Source organism: Sciurus carolinensis, chromosome 13 (assembly GCF_902686445.1).
Source record: "Sciurus carolinensis chromosome 13, mSciCar1.2, whole genome shotgun sequence".
In the NCBI taxonomy this organism is placed as follows: Eukaryota; Metazoa; Chordata; class Mammalia; order Rodentia; family Sciuridae; genus Sciurus; species Sciurus carolinensis.
This window is the reverse complement of record NC_062225.1, coordinates 91323084-91330479: the sequence shown is the minus strand read 5'-3', so window position 1 is coordinate 91330479 and position 7396 is coordinate 91323084.

Below are 7396 nucleotides of genomic sequence, written 5' to 3'. Positions count from 1 at the left end.
CTGACTGCAGGAGCATCAGGTTCAGATCTCTTGGCGGGACATGCACAGTCCCCAGGATGCCTTCTGTCCTCCCCTGCTTCAGCTATACCTGGGCCGTGGCCATCCTACAGCAGGATGCCTCTTCCCCCCCTCAGCTCTGCTGCAGAGCATTGTACCCCCTGTGCTTCTGCCCCACCCCACCACTCAGTACGGTGCTCCCTCCAGGTGTCACCTCCAGCATCATCTCCTGAGGACGCTTTCCTGCCCTTCCTGGCACACCTCACGTGACAAACCTTCCCTCACAGAGCAGTGCTCACAGACTCTAAGGCACACCTGGTGTGCGCTCGAGGCGTGTGTGCCCAGACAGGAGGGGAGCTTCACTCCTGGCTGTGTCTACGTGGACTTTTCTTGAGGGTATTGGCATTTAAATTCATAGAGCACATAGAACAAATTGCTCTCGGGCCCTCTCGGTGGGCCTGGATCCGACACGCCTCTGTCCAGGCCTCCACAGCCGTGTGAGAATTCTCACGATCCTCTTAGACGTCTGCATTATGACCCGGAGTTGTTTCCCCGGGAACCCTGAGCAGTGGTTGACTGCCTCCCCATTCAATCTTCCACCCGAGTGTGCTCTTCAGCTTTCCAAAACGCTTCTGGTTTCATATTGTCAAGATATCCCTGATCTGACCATAAAATGATAGAGCATATTTTTATATTCTGCAAGTTTTGCTTGTGAAGCTGAACATGCAAGTTTTTAAAACTTCTGAATCATATTGAATTTTGGATCCATAGTGTTGTAAGTCACCAGAGAGAGGGGCCAGTCATACAGCATAGCTTCCAAAGGCATTCACTAAATGAAGGAAGCTAGAAATTCTCTTGTTCTCCAAACTTGACTGTTAGAGATTCAGTCAACATACATTTTAAAGAAATGATAAGCTTATTTTCCAACCAATTTTATTTAAGACTTTTTTCTATAAGACAATGCAAAGGAAAAAGTGTATTTTCTTCTCCCTAGGAAGAAATGCATTTCTATAGCCTGGTTTTGGTGGGAGTTCACTTCAGTTCAAACCAAATATCTTCAGAGGTGGAATTCTGCTTCTTCTTGTTCGCCCTCCTTTTCTATGGTGTAGGTCTGAGCCTGGACTCGGGGGGACATGGCTTGGAGGGTGCTACCATGGTCAGCTTGGATTCCATGTGCTTCCCAGTGCACCCCGTTGGTCAAATAAAGTGATCCCTGTGTATGCCCAGAGCCAGGGAGGAGCACAGAGAGAAGCATGCCAGGGGCTTTATATCATTCAGGAACCATTAGTCCACTATGCTCCTGGTGTTTTTTCTTAGCCCTCACCCAGGGGGGTGTGGGGAGGGGACTACCAGTCAGACTGCTTGGTTTCCAGATGTAACTCCAGTCCCACTGCTGCTTAGCCTGGCAACCTTGCAAATCCTCCTCTGTAGAGCTGAGATAAAATACTTCTCTCTCCGAAGGCTAGTATGAGGATGAACTGCAATGATGCACACAGCAGGTGTTCAATAAACGCCCTCCCTGAAGGAGGCCAGGTGCCCTGCACCCAACACCCACCCTTTCCCTGGTCTCCAGCGTGGGGGCATCCACACGATCCAGGGTGCTCGGGCAGCCGGCACCTCCCAGCGCGAGGCCACGTCTGGAACCAGTGTGTGGGGCGCACCCACCGAGTCTACGGCCTCAGCTTTTGAGTCTCACAGACCCACTGGGCCACTTTCAAGGTCACGTTGAAAGCCGACGCAAAACTCTTTGTGTCCAATGGCACACCAAGCAAATGCCCTAGACCAATACGGAGACCTCCGCTCTGGACCCCTGTGGTGTGGTTGGGGCAGAGGTGTAGACGGGGATTCTGAAACCCTCCACCCAGTGATTCCAACTCTCCCGTGTCTCCCAGCCCACCCCCCCCCGGACATAGGCAGGGCTTGCTGTGGCAGGATCTGGATCGTCCCACCGGAGGCTCACGTGGAAAGCCGGACCCGGTCAGCGAGGCTCAGAGGTGGGGCTTGCAGCTCATGAGCACATCACAGAGGCTCTGGCCTCACAGGGCCTCATGACCTCATAATGGACAGTCAAAAGGACTACTGGGAGTGGGTCCTGTTTGGAGGAATAAGTCACTGGGGACCTGCCTGGAAGGGTTCGCCTTCTCTTCCGCCTCCCTCTCCTCTCTCCTCTCCCGCTTGCCTGGCAGTCCACGAGCTGACAGCTTTCCTCCATCAGCCTTTCTGCTCTGGGGTTGCTGCCTTGGAGCCAGCCAACTGTGGACTGATACCTCTGAAGTCACCAGCCTGCTCTTGCCAGGCATTTTGGACATAGTGTGGTAAAGCTGACCACCACTCGGGGTGCTTGGACACAGTGCGTGGTCGCCAGGAAGGCCACGCTCACAGGTGGAGCCTGGTCCTGATTTGCTCCTGGTCAAGGCGCGGGGGAAGGAGGGCGGGAGCAGGGAGGCGGTCCGTCAGGGCCTGTGCGCCTTAACATCGGGAGCACCCGTGTCTCCGGTGGTGGACGAGGTTTGGCTGAGGCGTTCGAAGTGTGTAATGGGCACCTCTGAGAGCCCCCGCCTCACCTGTGCTTCCTGAGCTTGGGTCACTGGTGTTTACGTGGGTACACTTTGTTCTCTGCCACCAACCTAACACTTGGAGATATACAGGGTTATTCATTGCCATTCAATGCTGGACGTGACCTCTCAACCTTAAGTACCCTGAAATCCAGGGCTGTTCCACTTCACTGTCCACTCTTAGGCTTGCTCCCTGCCCTGTTGCTCAAACCCACAGTTCCTTCCCGTCCCTGCTAATTCTCAGCTGTCCAGAGTGATAAAAGAGGAAGCAATAAACAGGCCACAGATTCCGCTTCTGACCAGAGGCAGGATTATTGGGGAAGCCAGAGCCTAGCGATTCGGGCTCCCTGGGAAACATCATGCAGAGGCCAGAGGAGCAGTTGGCAGGGAACGCAGGAGACTTGGGTCATGGCCGGGGCTACTGGAGGCTGACCAGGGGTGGCCCGCACTCTGTGCCTGGCACCTTGAGTGGTCTTGCTGATGCGGTACCTTCCCATCTGGCCCCATCTCACCCCACATCTTCACGTTGCGAACCAAACGCCTCAGCGTGTGGGGTGGTCTGTTCCCAGGTGACGGCGGCTGCGTGAGAAGTAATGCAAGAGCCCTTGACTTGGAAGAGCCGGGTCATGTTCACATCGTCAGAAAGGGCAAGGGCACTGAGGTGTTTGCCTGTTTGCCGAGTGAAGAACAACAGTCAGATGTCGTCTGTGTTTTGTAGGGCGTACCTCAAAATGAATAAATGGCATATGTTAAGCATGAGAGCATTTTCTTGAAAACGAATCATGCAAGGATGAGAGTAAGGTTTGCAACGCGTTCTTCTCTAAGAGCTGAGCATTAAAGGGAAGAAGGGTCCTTAGGCCATGCCACGCAGGTTTCACTGTGTCCCAAAGTCCGCAGGCCGTCTGGGGACAAGCTGCAGGGCTCATCTGACTGCTCCAGGCTCCTTCCGAGTCTCTGCTTCAGATAAGGAGGTGAGCCCGACCCCTCCTGGCTCCCTCCTTCCTACAGACTCAGGGGAAAGCAGATTGGCTCCAGCTTTCTTCTGTTTCTCTCCCGGAGCTCCTGACCCTGCCATAAACTAAAGTCTTGAAGAAAACATGTGTTCACAAACTAGGGGAACTTCTCTGACCACTGGTTGGAAATCCTTCTCCTCCCCAGCACTCAGTTCCAGGTCCTTGCGGGCCCACCTGACTATGTGATTCTCAGGACCCCAAACAGACTCTTGGCAGGACTCAGGACAGGAGACCCCAAACGCAGCACCTCTGCACTAAGAAGCAGAGGTGGAGGCAGAGGTCACTTCCATCGGCCCCTTGCTCACTTCCCAGAGAGCAGGCCCTGAAACCCAGGACGGTGCCTCTCTGACTCTCCCTTCTCCTCCAAACACCCTCAGGTAATGGCCTGCCACCCCAGCCTGGACACCAGGAGGACCCTGAGTAGGCCTGCTGTCCCCCCAACTTATTCCTGTGCTCTCTTGTCCTCTGAACAAGCTTCCCAGGCTATCCATAAAGACCCAGACTTCCTCGTCCCTCTGGGTCTCGCTTTCTGAAGACCCTGTCTCACATGCAGCATGCTGTGAATACAGTTGTTGTTCCTCTCTCGGGTTAATCTGCGTTTTGTTCAAAGGGCCTCAGTCCTGAACCTTACGATGGTAAGGAAAAGACATTATATTCTCTGCACTCTCTACGAAAACTCATGAAAAAGTTTTCATAGTCAAAATCATAAGTGTCTAAAATTTAATTCTTTCGACTTTACCACCGTTACAAATATCACTTCAGATCTTCATCTTTTCCCTGTGAGGTCCAATCCTGGGCTTGTCCTGCGGAGCTTAGGATGCCAGTTGTATTATGTTGGCCATGAAATCGTTGCCAAAAGACAAAAAATAAGAAATAAAGAAGGTATGGCTAGGTCATGCAGGAGCTGTTCTCTCGTTCCGTGGCATTTCCCCCTCCAGGTTATGTTTCCAATAGGCTGAAATTGATCCTCTCCAAAGGCCTCTGGAAAAGTGGTCTCAGACCTCCACCATGACGCCCAGGTTATGATAGCGGTAGTGCCAGCGGCAGCAATGACATTTACAGAGCAGAGGGACTGCATTTTTACTCAGGGGTTCCCATCGGCCCCACGAGGAGAACAGGAAGTGTGGCCTGTAACAGGTGATAAAATGCAAAGTCTTCACAGTTTCCGTTAAGAAATCTCTCTGTGTCTCTCTGTCTCTCCATCTCTCTCTGACCCCAGTGTGACAGCTTACATTAGCTTCTATCACTTAGCAAGTCTCCCTGGGTCGGAAAGCAGTCACTGCAGTCCTGCCTTACTCTGAATGGTGGGAACTGCTCACACGCTGCAGGGTTCCCAGTGACAGCGTAGCCCTGAGCGACTGCGCCACACGCCCTTCCCACGGCAGCTGAGTCACTGGGACCCTGTGCCACAAACGAATCGCTGAGGTCTGGGGGGAGACGGCCCAAGGTCCTCAGTGTTTTTCTCAAAATGCCTGATGTCTGACTTTTAGTGAAAGAAACTGTAATAAAGGGGAGCTTCTGCTGCCGGGGTCGGGCGTCTCCTGGGAACGCCGCGGGCTGCTGAGGGGCGGGCCCTACTGCGAGCGGCAGCTGCCTCAAGTCCTGATCTGCCTGTTTTCTGTGTTGCCTCTTACTTGGTCATTGGTTGCTCACTTTATTAATCTGTGTTTCTATAGGGGGGAAAGGACATTTTATAGGGTTGCCTTCAAGTCAAAGAATCTGCGACATTCCTGAATATGAATGTGAATGAGGATTAACCCCAGTGTGTTTTATTCCTGCGTTTCCTCTGACACATCACTTCCACTACTCTGAATCCCAGGTTCTAATGTCGGCCTCAATTTCGCAACTTTTACTCAAGCCCTGTGACCCGGGGCAGAAGCCCTAAGACACAAGGGAAGGTGCGAGAATGCGAAGCCCACCGAGGGTCAGATTCCTCCAGGAGCAGAAAGCTGCCATCCTGCATTTAAACTTAAGAAGGAGAAGAAAGAGAACTGGGTAGGAGCAAGTCCTTCCGACCCTTTCACCAGGACATCCCAGCTCTCTGTACTGAGCCCTGCAAACAGCCCTGCGAGGAGCTTGACTCTTCCAAGGCAATGAGGAGAGAGAACCTTCACCAGCAGGTGACCTCAGAGGTTGTGTGAGCGGAGCTTACGGGAGATACACATTTAAGAATCCTTGTTTCCTCTGGGTTTTCTTTCTTTAAAAAATACTTTTGTTGTAGATGGACTCCATACTTTCATTTGATTTCTTTATTTATATGTGGTGCTGAGGATTGAACCCAGTGTCTTGCACCTCTTAGGCAAGGGCTGTACCACTGAGCCACAACCCTGGCCCCGCCTTTGGGTTTTCAAATGCTAATTTGATCCTGATCTAAGGAGCTTCATTAGTCATTTACTGTGGCTGATTGTTAGAGGTTTCAAATGAAAGTTAAAATAAATTGAGGTATATTGGTCAACACTCAGAGTTATCAATATTAAATCCGAGTTGTGTTTTCTATTTAGAACTGGACAGTGATTATAGTTTGTACCCAGAGTTCTCAACACAAGAAAGCAGAGCTGCCAACTTCTCCAAGAATCAATTAATGTTTCTACAGGGAAACTCACTTTTTAGGGCATGGGCTGGAACTTTAAAACCTTAAGCTAAAGATAAGAAAGTCTATTAAATCATGATGTAGTATTCAGTACTTTATGCAATAGAAATTAAATAATATATATGAAAACAATCAATATATTTATATTCATATGCTTTTGTGTTCATTAAATAATTATGTAACTATATGCTATATTTAATCGAATCAATTTCACTCACTGAAATAAAAACACACTCCTCTTAAAGGAAAATCTCCTCCATTGATCTTGGGAGTCCTGGAAGGAAGCACTCAGCTTGAACTCTCCCGCTGCACTGGCATGTACCTATCACTGGATGTCAACTTCTGTAGGCTTGTACACTTTCACATACACTGAACTGTGCTTGTAAATCATCCCTTCACTTGCTTTATGGGTCCACTGAGGTTTTCCAGATGCGAGTAAGGAGAGGGAGGCTATTCGTAAAGAGACAGAAAAGGGCTTTATCAGTTCATCGGAAATTGTTAGCTGAGTTCAGGGACCTACTGCCTCTCCGGGTCTTCGTGTAATGTGCGCGGGCTGAGCTTCCCCTCCTGCTACCTCTTCAGGCCAGGTGGGCAGGTGTGCCCTGGTGTTATCCAATTGAGGAGCCCAGGATCCCCTTCTTTTCCTTCTCTGAGGGCTTCATTGCGATTCTAATGATAAAAGCGTATTGGGGACCAAAGGAAGGCTTCTCCACCCGAGCTGCACGCCACGGCCCCAGTTCTTCATTCTGAACGAGATCTGAAGTGCTCAGTAAAATGGGGTTAATATTGGGAGGCCATTTCTCCAGTATTTTCTTCAAGACTCCCAAGATAAAAACTAAGGTTTGTAAATCTTGCCATGCCTTTCCTTCACAAAAACAGCATAACCAATTTACTAAGAATTAGAAAAAATATGTGTGCCCACTACCCAGCTATCAGAAATATCCTGCTGGCATCTTATGCTATTTCTTTTTTGTCTTTCTTTTGATTTTTCTTCTTCCTAGAAATACAATTTTAATTTGTACTTAAAAAAAAAAATCAACAAAAGAAAAGCTTACTCCAAGGAAAACAGAAGATTTAGAAATACTATTTAGCAAAGGAAAGGGGGAAGAAATCACCCCACAGCTTCTCCGACCCTCTCCCTGACTTCCCTTCTGGAGTTTCTCAGCACACGTGTGCATATGTCTGTGTTGATTTTGCGTGTATTTATCTTGCATAATGTCCAACAAAACGAGACCACATGG